A 14,039-nucleotide genomic window follows, 5' to 3' on the forward strand; every position below is an offset into this window, starting at 1 on the left:
ACCATGTCTTCTTAATCTTCACTCAGACTGAGAAAGATATTTCTACTAGTCTGTGGCTTCCTCTTCCTCTTTTCCTCTGTACTCACATGAAAAGGAATCACCCAATTTGGCAAAATAGAATTGGCGGTGGCAGTGGCTGGGGTAAGTAAGCAAGACTGTCATATTTATTTTGTCCATGATTTTTTTGTAGGACTGTTACATCTACACCTAGCACATGGTCATCCTTTATCATCATCTTCAGCATTATAGAATAAAATATAAAGTTATCACGCTCACGACTCTCCATAATGCTGCACCTCCCTACATTTCCTCCCTCATCTCTGTCTACTGCCCAACCCGTGCTCTCCGTTCACTCAATGACCTAACACTTACATCCTCTATTATCAGAACCTCCCACGCTCGTATACAAGACTTCTCCCGAGCTGCACTACTTCTCTGGAATGCTCTATCCTGGACAATCAGATTAACTCCCAATTTCTACAGTTTCAAACGCAAACTAAAGACGCATCTTTTCAGACAGGCCTATCACAATTCCTAATGTAAACCCTTCTGTACCGTAATTAGAATCCCCAAAATGTAACCTTCCTCTGTCCCCGCTCCCACATTACCCCACATGATATGATGACATTTTAGGCTAACTTTATATGTCCAAGCTCCATCCACATGTTACAGGACACCACTAGTGATGGCTCATAAAGTTTTGTTTGTGTAATGACAGTAACCTCTATTACAAAATTGTCTGAATACTGTATAAGCAATGCCGCCCCTGCTACCTCTTGTGTCACCCCCTCTACCTCATAGATTGTAAGCTCTTGCGAGCAAGGCCCTCAGCCCCATTGTGTGAAATGACGTTCTTTGTTATGTATGTGTCTGTACTTGAACCCTACAAATTGTACAGTGCTGCGGAATATGTTGGTGCTATATAAATAAAATTTATTATTATTATTCACCATCTGCATCTTCAACTCCTCCTTTTCCTCCATGCCAATGTTAGTTATTCATATAGGAATGTGTGTCCAGGAAACAGGAATATGCACCCAGTCATCTGGAGTTTCTGGAAAGTAACTTTCGCCCGGCCAAATTGCTCCCAGTGGAGTCGCTGTTTTACCACTTAGTGGGTTCCACTGTTTTTCACTAAGTGATGCCACACGCTGAGCGTCGATGGAGAATAAATAGCTGCCATTAATTTTCTAGGAAAGCTGTCCCTGTTTTATATGTATTGGAGAATGTAGACTTCTCTTTGGATATGTAAGTGTGGGGAAACCTACATGCCACTGTCTACATGTGGAGAAACAATTATAAGCAGGGACAATACATGGCTTTCATTGCCCACTGGGTCAATGTTTTGAACGGCATTGGCCACAATCCAGAAATGCAACAAGGCCAGGTTCAGGTACCATCAACTGTGCATGTTCAGTTCCAACACCAGGAGGGGTCCATCTGCCTCCTTTGGTTTTTCTTTGCTGGACTACTTCCCATCCCCAGCAACAATGGCACAAATACTGAGGCTGTACTATAGTTGTGTAGAATAAGACATTAATGCTGCATGGCGCATGAGTTAAATTTGATGGTTGACAATTTATTAACGCATATAGTGGCTTGAAGGGGGTGCTGCGTATTTCAGTATTTCAGCTGTTCTATTGGACTTGCAGCAATAAAATCGCCAGTCCTTGCACCGCCTAGTCTGCAGCATTCCAGGTCGCTGGAATACCACGCTGCAAATGCTGGAGGATGAGTGTGAGTAGCAGAAGGCGGTAAATGATTACTGCATGCAGCAGATCACACGGACAATGTGTTATTTCGAAATTCACCATTGGAAGCTCATAAGGGAAATTGTCAGTAGAGACAATTGTAGCATCAGTGATGTCAGCCCTTTAATATATACAGTCCTATGAAAAAGTTTGGGCACCCCTATTAATCTTAATCATTTTTAGTTCTAAATATTTTGGTGTTTATAACAGCCATTTCAGTTTGATATATCTAATAACTGATGGACACAGTAATATTTCAGGATTGAAATGAGGTTTATTGTACTAACAGAAAATGTGCAATATGCATTAAACCAAAATTTGACCGGTGCAAAAGTATGGGCACCTCAACAGAAAAGTGACATTAATATTTAGTAGATCCTCCTTTTGCAAAGATAACAGCCTCTAGTCGCTTCCTGTAGCTTTTAATCAGTTCCTGGATCCTGGATAAAGGTATTTTGGACAAACAATTCAAGTTCAGTTAAGTTAGATGGTCGCCGAGCATGGACAGCCCACTTCAAATCATCCCACAGATGTTCAATGATATTCAGGTCTGGGGACTGGGATGGCCATTCCAGAACATTGTAATTGTTCCTCTGCATGAATGCCTGAGTTGATTTGGAGCAGTGTTTTGGATCATTGTCTTGCTGAAATATCCATCCCCGGCGTAACTTCAACTTCGTCACTGATTCTTGAACATTATTCTCAAGAATCTGCTGATACTGAGTGGAATCCATGCGACCCTCAACTTTAACAAGATTCCCGGTGCCGGCATTGGCCACACAGCCCCAATGCATGATGGAACCTCCACCAAATTTTACAGTGGGTAGCAAGTGTTTTTCTTGGAATGCTGTTTCTTTTTGGACGCCATGCATAACGCCTTTTTTTTATAACCAAACAACTCAATTTTTGTTTCCAAAATGAAGCTGCCTTGTCCAAATGTGCTTTTTCTGCGTACGTGCAGAAACGGCTTCTTTCTCATCACTCTCCCATACAGCTTCTATTTGTGCAAAGTGCGCTGTATAGTTGACCGATGCACAGTGACACCATCTGCAGCAAGATGATGCTGCAGCTCTTTGGAGGTGGTCTGTGGATTGTCCTTGACTGTTCTCACCATTCTTCTTCTCTGCCTTTCTGATATTTTTCTTGGCCTGCCACTTCTGGGCTTAACAAGAACTGTCCCTGTGGTCTTCCATTTCCTTACTATGTTCCTCACAGTGGAAACTGACAGATTAAATCTCTGAGACAACTTTTTGTATCCTTCCCCTGAACAACTATGTTGAACAATCTTTGTTTTCAGATCATTTGAGAGTTGTTTTGAGTAGCCCATGATGCCACTCTTCAGAGGAGATTCAAATAGGAGATCAACTTGCAATTGGCCACCTTAAATACCTTTTCTTATGATTGGATACATCTGGCTATGAAGTTCAAAGCTCACTGAGGTTACAAAACCAATTTTGTGCTTCAGTAAGTCAGTAAAAAGTAGTTAGGGGAATTCAAATCAATAAAATGATAAGGGTGCCCATACTTTTGCACCGGTCAAATTTTGGTTTAATGCATATTGCACATTTTCTGTTAGTACAATAAACATCATTTCAATCCTGAAATATTACTGTGTCCATCAGTTATTAGATATATCAAACTGAAATGGCTGTTGCAAACACCAAAATATTTAGAACAAAAAATGATTAAGATTAATAGGGGTGCCCAAACTTTTTCATAGGACTGTATATATCTTAAAGCAAACAATAACACTTGTGCAATGAGAATAGAAGAACTGCCACCTCTTGGACATGTTCATCGCCCTGGGGTGATGCAAGGGGAACTTGAGGAGGATGAAGAACTGGGTCTGAATTATTGTGGTGGAGGACCTGGGATTTCAAGACTGGAGAAAGAGGAAGACTTTCCTTTGGATACAGATGAAGGTCTTGATATTTTGCAGCCAAAGGAGGAGGCCGACTAATTTGTTTCAAGATGATGATGAGAACAACCACACTGACCAAACATGGTAGACCCCTGGATTCTGTGCGCATAATTCATTGCCTAAATAATGACAAGTACATTGTTAGTTTGAAGCAAAGGGGTGCTTACTATAAGGCCAAAATGGGACAATTGTTCCTTGCTTCCATTGGCATATTATCAAGATAGGCTGTACAACCAGCTTGACTGCAACTGTTAGGAAGACCACTGCCACTGCCAGCTGCATGTGTACCCAGGAGGGCTCTGCCCACGCCCAGTCCTACTCATTCATTGAGCCCCACTGCCTCTGCCAGTGCCACATCTACAATTAGCAGGAGGAAAAGCAGCAACAGCAGCCCATATAGTATCTAGGACATGATAAACCAAAAATGTTTTACACTGCAGCACCAACTGGACTCACAGCAATCAACTGACACCCACCAAATGCACAACCAGGTGCAGTTGTAACTAGTGGTGTAAGTACCGCGTACAGGGCCCGCAACCTTAGGGGGCTTGATGGACCGCTCTTGATTTTTTTTTTTTTAATAGACCGTTAGCTAACAGGACCTATTTACTTACGAATCCCTGCCCCTGCTCATTGCCGCATCCACTTTCCCTTCTGTCCTACCAGGTGCCCCGTGCATCCCCCACGTCACTTGGGTCTGGCTATCGGCACGACGCATAATAACACCGGTGTAACCCACATCTGTGATGTCATTGAACAGGATCAAAAACAGCAGGGAATTGCATCGGAGCGCAGGAGTGGTTAGTAATAGAGATGAGCGAGTAGTGTTCGATCGAGTAGGTGTTCGATCGAATACTACGGTATTCGAAATACTCGTACTCAATCGAACACTACTTGCTGTTCGAAGTTTAAGGTTCGATGCAGAACCAGCGTTGATTGGCAGAATGCTATACATTCTGCCAATCAACGCTGGTTCTTCTCTTACCTTTAGAAATCTTCTCCGTGCAGCGTCCCCACGGCGTCTTCCGGCTGGAATTCACTCTGCCTAGGCATCCGGCCTAGGCAGAGCTGACTGCGCATGTGCAGTCGGCTCTGCCTAGGCCCCGATGCCTAGACAGAGTGAATTCCAGCCGGAAGAAGACGCGGGGGCGCTGCGCCAGGAGAAGACTTCAAGGAGAGTCCAGCCCGACCGTCACTCGTGGACTTGGTAAGTATAATTTTATCGAACTTTGCCTACCCCTGAAACGAGCATTTCACCCCATAGATTATAAAGGGGTTTGAAATCCGTTCGAACAGTCGAACAGTGTGCGGCTGTTCGAATCGGATTTCGAACCTCGGACATTTTAGTGTTCGCTCATCTCTAGTTAGTAACACTGTCTTTCATGTTTGTCACCTCCCCTGGGCCTCCGATCATTATAGAACCCAGAGTATAATAATATTTCATAGGTGGTATACCCCCAAAATTTTGAGTTGTACTGAACCCGAAATTTTAGCAATATTTGCAACAAACACCGTTGGGGGCATGATGGGATATAATACTGTGTGGAGGGGCCACTATGGGACATAATACTGTGTGGAGCGACTGCTATGCAGCATAATACTGTGTGGAGGCGACACTATGGAACATGTTGTGTGGAGGAGCCACTATGGGACATAATACTGTGTGGAGCGACTGCTATGCAGCATAATACTGTGTGGAGGGGCTGCTATGGGACATAATACAGTATGTAGTGGCCACTATGGAACGTAATACTGTGTGGAGGGGCTGTTATCAGACATAATACTGTGTGGAGCGGCCACTGTGAAACATTATACTGTCTGGAGGCCACTTTGGAACATTATAGTGTGTGTAAATGGGGTGTTATACTGTGCAGTGTCCAGGAAAGGGGGTGCTATGCCCTGGGGGAAGACTCCAAGTCAAAAGTTTGCTATGGGGCCCAGTCTTTGCTAGTTATGCCCCTGTTTGTAACTAGAGTACTCCAATATTCTAGCAGATAGCTTTCACACCATGGAATTTTTGGCCAATAGATTAGAACATTTTATTCTGTCCAGCCTCAGTGTAATGGCTGAGAGGGTGTTCAGTGCTGCCAGTGGAGTTGTAATACCTAGTCAGATAACACTGACCACCACAAGAGTGGAAATTACTTTTGTTAAAATGAATTGCACATAGATCTATGAGGACTTTGACACATCTCTGCCTGATGCCAGTCAATAGATCTGTCACTGCATCGGTCTCACTGCATCACGTTCCATATATTGTACTGCTAATACTGCCTGCTACCACTATACAGCTGGACATCATCTCATGCATCCTACTCCATCACATTATATTTCACACTGTACTGCTGCCACTCATGTGCCACGCCAGCTACCACTCAGCTAGACATGTCCTGTAGCCTGGTCTATCATGTTCTACTATTCCATACTGCTGGTGCCAACATTGGCATAATAGCTATATATATTTTAAAAAAAGCTCTCACCTCAATAAACCCATGTAATTTCTTCATCCAATACTAATGTCATTTTGGTGTCGCATCTGCCAGCCAATACTTCATCACTTTTCACCTGGCAGGCTCCCTGTCAGTGTTGCCCAAATTTTTCTTGTTCTGTAATTGCCACCTCTTGGTGCAGCATCTTCTCCTATAAAGGAATAATCTTTGGATCTTTCCTTTTCAACTGGCAGTCCAGGCACACTGACAATCTGCCACAAATCTTTCTTTAAATTCTGTAGTTGCCACTGGCACACTATTGGTATAACAGTGAAATAACACAAAACCCCCACCATTGATACTTTCAATACTAATGCCATGGAGGTGCGCCATTCTGCACCCATAATGGGATCATTTTTAGCAACTTCCTTTTTTTTTTTTTTTTTTTTTTTTTTTAAGTCTTCTTCATCACTTTTCAACCAGAAACCATATATTCTGCTGTCATTTACGCTACTTTTGTTACATAAATGATAAATATGGGGTGGACACTGGTTCCGCCCATACTTGGAAACGTTCCAAGGCTAATGCAAAACTATTTTTGTTGCAAGTAAAAGATAACTTGAAAGCAACCTCTTATTACTTTATGTCGGCATAAATTATTATTGGCATAATCCACAAGCATTTGATCACTAATCATTCAGTCTCTATAACCGTTTACAGCAGTCAGTTATTACACAGAGTTGCTCCATAGTATTTATATCTGACTGGTTATTTTGACATGTAAATGAGTCTTCTTACTCTCCCCAATGTCATAGATATCACTTTCCTATGTTATTGATCACCGTCATAGTGCTAAAGGCCACTGCTTTAGGCCCAGAGCCACTGAATATATGTTCTTATGGATATGTCATCTTTGGAGCATTGTCCTTTTATCTGATAGTGAATGAGTTAAGGCACTTTTCCCATGGGAGAATATAGAGGTGGGATAAGGGGGCATGTCAATTCGTGCCCCAGGAGTTTCAGAGAGGAATGTAATAGGGGAGGGCGTTCCTTCTGTGACATAAGGCTCCTTCTTGCGCTTGTGGCTGTTTGCTTTTGGACTGACATTCATCTTGTTTTATGAGCTGGGAATCCCCATCTATAATCAGAGCTCCTTCTGTGTATCCCTATGTGATATTCCATTCATGCTGCATGCCTTTGTACATTCATATAGTGAAAAGTATAGATTTTATGGTATTTTCTAGGGTTTTTTCCCATTAAATAATGCCTGCATGCACATGTAGATACAAAGCAGAAAGAAAGATACTAGTAGGATAGTGAAAAGTTTATGTTCTTCGAGTTTACACTCCGTGTATTCTGTCCATTTTACACGTGTAAAAATACACGTGTAAAATGTAGTCAGCCATTGAGGCTAACTACATTTTACACGTGTAATTTTACATGTGTAAAACGGAAAGAATACACGGAGCGTAGAGAGAATACTCAGAGCGTAAACTCTGTGTGAAGGCACCCTAAGAAGCACAAGCACACATACATCCATGCATGCAAATGAAATATACTCCGAATATTTGCACTTGACTGGTGCTACAAAGTGATGGCACAGTGTCACATCAGACTTGTGGGTTATTAACAGAAATAGTGTAGATGTCTATTTTCAGTCATTGTGTTATATAGTGCCTTTCTTCTTTTACCTAAATATTGTACTTGTGTATTGTATTTGCACTGAAGTTCTTGGATGATCAGTATAACTATGTACTATGTACTGGTATAACTACAGCGGCCTCGATGATAAGAGAATAGTCAGATTCCAGTTAGTAGTCACTGATGTGGGGATTCCTTATCACTGGTAAAGAGAATAGTGATGCATTTTCTTCATAGAGATACCACATAATAACATGGCAATGGTGTTGCTATAGAGCAGGGGTCCTCAACTTTTTTAAACAGGGGGCCAGGTCACTGTCACTCAGACCATTAGAGGGCCAAAATATAGTTTAAAAAAAATTAAGATTATATGCTCCACAGTACTCCCCCACATACAGTATTATATGCTCCTCAGTACACCTGTACTGGATTCCTCATTAGTGAGCGATCTGGGCAACGGCACACGGGCTACATGCGGCAGGCCGGAAAAATGTCCTTAGCGTGCCACATGTGGCCTGCGGGCCATAGTTTGAGGACCCCTGCTATAGAGGGTACAGTGGTAGCAGTTGCAGCCATGGTGCATAAAGGACACATAAGAAGACATGACTTTCAATGTAATCCTCGGTGACATATCCTCTGTGAATCAGTACTGTTTATTCTATATGTACAGTATTTGGGAGTGGGGGGGAGAGAAAGTAGTTAGTTCTACCTGAGATGCGTTCTGTTACTTTTCATTGAGTAACTGGTATATAACTATATCACGTTTTTCCCTTGCATCTAAGACTCGAATAACTTTTTACATTTACTTGAACATCACTCATTTCCCCTGTTTTCCTCTGCTTTGGCCATAAGACCATTACATATATGAGCCTCTATCCAGGTATACAGGTTCAAATGTTATCCATTGTTTTTAACCCTGGCACTCCTAATAAATAATGGAATGATTAATTCAATGGCTTTTTAGATAGATTCTGATGATAATTAATATAATTAATTGACATTATTATATTGAAGGACTACTGTTTTTTATAGAAGGATTTGCATGCTTAGAGACTACATTTGTGCATTTAGCCACCTGAGTCGTACTAGACGTTGTGTCCTAAAAGCCGGAGACTTAGCTGCACAGATGGTGCTTTGGGGGCACTTAGGGCACATTTAGCTTAGATACAAGGACACGGCATTATGAATCTATAAGAGGAAACATAAAAGCCATTACCAAAGTGAAGTGTGCATCTAACCAAAACTCCAGAGCTATAGAAAAGTGTTGGAACAATTTAGGGTTAAGGTAGTCAGGGCCGTGGTAGCCCGCTGTGAAAAGCCACTTCCATCCTGATCTGAACAACTCAACAGAGACAAGGCTTCATGTTTCACTTCACAGATGAAGTGATGCCATGTATGCACAATTCATAGCACTTAGTCTAAACTCATTTGCTTGCACCATTTGTAGCCCTCTAGTCTGCTTCTATATGCAAATACAAGTGTTATATCCTGGAGAACTTTATTTGCATGGTGCGGTGTGTAGAAGTACGGAGCAATGCTACAATATTACAACCAAATCTGGTCAGGGATTCATAGAGTAAAATTTACGTCAGCCCATGGAAGATCGAATGTTTCCGATTTTATTTCTGCGTATGCATATAATAAAGGGGTTAAAAATTGGTGTGTCCTGTGCACTCATGAGTTTCACAACTGCTTTTCGTCGCTGCAAGGATGTTTAATTATAAAACCTGATCCGAGCTGAAGGGTATTTCACCGTGCGGAGTTACAGACTAGGTGATATTGGAAGTAAGAGTTAATGGTGCCCGCTGCCACTTACATTAGCACCCTTTTCCCTGAGGGTTGAAGGAGCGCACTTGTTTACATGAAAGTAATTTCAGGTCTATTACAAACTAGGGCAATAAGCAGTCACTGCTCTTGTTAACAAGGCGAGTGGGTTAATGACCCATTTCATTGCTAACAACTTTTCCAAACACGTTCCCCTAGTCCCGGCCCTTTTAAGTAGCCTGGAGCATCAGCCAATAACACATTTCATTACACAAAGGGCGAACACTTTGTAGATGTGTGGTGTATGGGGAGACTCGGGTGGTATAAAAATGCACCTGCTTATGTCAAGGTTTTAACTAATTGTAGATACTTTTCTTTGAATTGTACATTTGTTTAGGTTTTGCAATTGCAAAACGGGCAAAATACAACTTTGGAAAAAAAAAATTGGAAAGTGATGAAGACCAGAAAACAATGTGCATGACTATTCCCATCAATCCAATAGACTTTAATGGGATAGCATTGTGTATGCTCACTATCGCACCATTCAGAGTTCACGTGAGCATTGGGACCCTCAACAATCTGACACTAATCCCTTTTTATTTATAGGTGATAAGTGTTGATTCAGGTATAGTTTTGCATTTACACACAATTTTGGTTAGGAAGTGTATACAATTTCTCTCCCGTCAAAATAGAACTGGAAGGCCTGTAGTCATGAAGAGGGTTCATTCCTAATTCAAGAGGAATCCTGTTGACCCCCTGAAATAAAGCTATGAATTTTCTTTGTAAAATACATTAATAGAATGAGTATTTTCTGCAGGCCTGTAAGAAAAGCATCAAACAGGGTTTCAGTATATCAGGAAGAAGAGAATGGAAGCATTAAGGATCTGCTGCAACACCAAAGCAGACCCTTTCTAACTCCTTAATATAGATACAGATGAGAAAGACAGTAAAAGGAATATTTAGCCCATTCTGACCACCTGCATGCTATTCTATTTTGTATGATTATTGCTTTAATCACTTGGGCAGTGATGGCAGCCACCACTGCTTAAAGAGGACCACCACTTGGGGCACATGCGGTTTTATACACCGCTAGAAAGCCGATGGTGCGCTGAATTTAGCGCACTATTGACTTTCATGTTCTGTGCCCCAGGAGAAGAGCTAACGGTGCAGGTACCATAGCTCTTCACCGCCAGAAGGGCGTTCCTGACAGTCAGTCAGGAACGCCCTTCCTCACTATAGCGCTGTACTGTGAGAGCGGTATTGAACACCTCTCTCCCCTCCGGATAGTACTCGTCCATAGACTAGTACTGGGGGGTGTTCCTCCTCGCTTACACTGTATAGCGCTATAGGCGCTGCTGGGCAGGGGCCATTATGAGGCATAATACTGTGTGCAGGAATGCGGGGAAAGGAGGGGTCGGTCGGTCGGGGTCTTTGGCATCAGTCAGGGGGGCCCTATGTCAAAAGTTCGCCATGGGGCCCCGCCCTTCCTAGTTACGCCACTGAATGCAGATCAATGTCAATTATCAGTGTAGCTAAGGGTGCGTTCATATTTGCATCAATTTAATCCATTGACACACCAAACATTAATCTGGATCCATCTAATGACAGACAATGGATCCGGAGAGATCTGTTGATTATAATGAAGCCCGTTGGTATCCATTGTTTATGCAACCAAAGAAATTATGCTTCATCTACGATTTTTTGACAGACACTGCACTGGAGCCTTCAACACAGATTAAAACCAAATCAAAAGATATTAAAATTATGTATAAATTAGCATTTGTTGTTATTAATAAAATATATTGTTAGCCTAAACTCCTAACAGTTTGCCTCTAAGGACATTGCTATGGTAGAAGTAAAATAGATGAATGACAGTAAATAAGATAAGCATGCAGCAATAGGAATTCACTGTCATTCTCAAGAATATAAGTGAGCGCACTATGGCACCTACAATGCACAGCCTTCCAAATACCTGCTTCTAAAACTACATTGTATCTCCACCCAGAAAAGAAAAATGCTCAAAAAACATTTATGTTGTAGCATGATGCCCTCTGTTGGTAAACCTTAAAATAATCTGACTACAGTAACAGAACTAACAATACACTTTAATAATATGTGGAACTAAATCATTTATTTCTCATTATATTTAAACAAAATCTTAACCCCATAATGGCAGTGTTTAGTAAGTTTTGGACCTGGTTCGTGTTTGTTATGTTTTTCATGGAGGATAGATTTTTGTTCCATATTTACAGAAATGGCATAATCTCATTTAGATTACAGTATAACATTAGGCACATACATAAGGTTATGTACATACTGTGACATTATTATATTTTACAGCAAACTATTACCATATTGTGTGGCACTACACTGAACTACTGCAGAATCCTGTGCAACAGTATCGTGTTCTTATCATATCTGACTATACGAACAATACAAAAGAGTAACAACAATTTGCAACTATTTAGCTGTTCCAGGGGGGCGTTTGAGAGGAGCCAATGTCATGGCACACATTGGTAATTGTGGAGGATAAAATGTCCTTGATTATTTTAGAGACCAGTCCAGGTAGTATATTCACAAGCCCTGGGCATTACTACACAAGACCAGGACTTTAGGGAGCGTTCACACTACCATCAGTGTCCGACAGGTAGTGTCCGCTGCCAATGTCCGTTCAAAATCTTGCACGGACATTAGCATCAGACACTAGCTGTGTCCGGGACATTTTTTATTCATTTAAATGGCGATCGGGTGCGTTCTTTTACACTCCGTGCCTGTCCTTAAAGAGGACCTTTCACCATTTTGCCCATAGGCAGTTCTATATACTGCAGGAAAGCTGACAGTGCACTGAGTTCAGCGCACTGTCGGCTTTCCCGATGTGGGCCCAGTGTGAAGAGCTTTCGGTCCGGTAACGTAGCTCTTCTATGGTCAGAAGGGCGTTTCTGACACTTAGCCAGAGACGTCCTTCTTCACAGCACAGCCAATCGCGCTGTGCTGTGAGAGCCGGGAGGAACGCCCCCTCCATCTGCTCGCAGTACTCGTCCATAGACGAGTGTTATCAGGGAGGGAGGGAGCGTTCTTCCCGGCTCCACAGCACAGCGCGATAGGCGCCGCGAGGCAGAAGGACGTCTCTGGCTAACAGTCAGAAACGCCCTTCTGACCATAGAAGAGCTACGGTACCAGGCCGTAAGCTCTTCACACTGGGCACAGATCGGGAAAGCCGACAGTGCGCTGAACTCAGCGCACTGTCAGCTTTCCGGCAGTATATAGAAACGCCTATGGGCAAAATGGTGAAAGGTCCTCTTTAAGTGTCCGATCCTAAAGATGTCCGACTTTTCAAGCGCACAGAAAAAACCTACATGTCGGGTTTTGCTGTCCGCTTGAAAAGTTGGACATCTTTAGGAACGGACACTTAAGGACAGGCACGGAGTGTAAAACAACGCACCCGATCTCCATTTAAATGAATGAAAAATGTCACGGACACAGCTAGTGTCCGCTGCTAATGTCCATGCAAGATTTTGAATGGACATTAGCAGCGGAAACTGATGGTAGTGTGAACGCTCCCTAAGATGGATTCTGCCTTGTAAACCCTACTTCAATGGGTGTTGCAAAGCAGAATCTGCCTGCATCTAGATCCTGATGCTTCTTTTTTTTCCTGTAGCTGAAAAACTCAGAGGACAAATCTGCTCCTGACTCTCAGTGAAATGAATGGGAGAGTTGGGAGGTGTTTTTGAGGCAGAAATTGGGGCAGGGTAGACTTAGTGAACCACCAGATCATAATATAATGCAGCAGGTCTTATAATGTAGTCAGACGTGCAGATGGACCAATCACAGAAGAGCCGTGCAGCTACTGAAATCAATAGCAGCTGCCAGCTCTTCTGTGATTGGCCCATATGAATGTTGCACTAAGGCGACCATTTTGGTGCTGAATTCAAATGGACCAATCACAGGAGATAGCAGGACCACCACTGGTAACAGCGGTGGTGGTCCAGCCATGATCTATCGCTGTGCAGTGACACATTGATACCACAGTACAAGGATAATAAATAACATTGGTGTTATAACAGTGTTTAACCCCTTCGTGACATCTGTAGTAACAGCAGATACTGGGTCTTTAAAGATAGCGGCCACTCTGAAGCAATGTATGTGCCATAGACACCAGGTCTTCGCTGTATTTTTAACGCCCATGATTGAAGGTCACTTTGATCATAGCATTGCTTTTGTGAGCCCACCCCAAACTCTAGATTAGTAAACCATGGCCCACCAGCACTATACATTTTCCAGTGAGGAAGCTGTCCTATTCTTACAGCACTTAATGAAGGATCCCAGGCCTGTCATAGCAATATAGCTATTAAGGCTGGTCTATGACTAACCTCAATAGCTATGTAGAGAATCTCCCATGGAATCTGCAATCAAAAGCTCCCTAGGCTAATGAAATAGTTTTTAAAAATATATATATATAAAAAAAAATTAATACTCAAATCCCCCTTCCCTAGATTTGAAATAAACATGAACAAACAAATTATACAGCCTCAT

General features: G+C 42.3%; 1 long non-coding RNA gene across 1 annotated transcript in view; it reads right to left on the reverse strand.

The window, feature by feature from the left end:
• Positions 1-9,613, reverse strand: part of LOC142206766 (uncharacterized) — a 213,210-nt gene extending 203,597 nt beyond the window's left edge. Inside the window, exon 1 of the long non-coding RNA XR_012716884.1 lies at positions 9,604-9,613. This is a non-coding gene — a long non-coding RNA (uncharacterized LOC142206766). The remainder of the gene's footprint in view (positions 1-9,603) is intronic.
• Positions 9,614-14,039: the final 4,426 nt, after the last annotated feature.

This window comes from Leptodactylus fuscus, chromosome 1, assembly GCF_031893055.1.
Source record: "Leptodactylus fuscus isolate aLepFus1 chromosome 1, aLepFus1.hap2, whole genome shotgun sequence".
NCBI lineage: Eukaryota > Metazoa > Chordata > Amphibia > Anura > Leptodactylidae > Leptodactylus > Leptodactylus fuscus.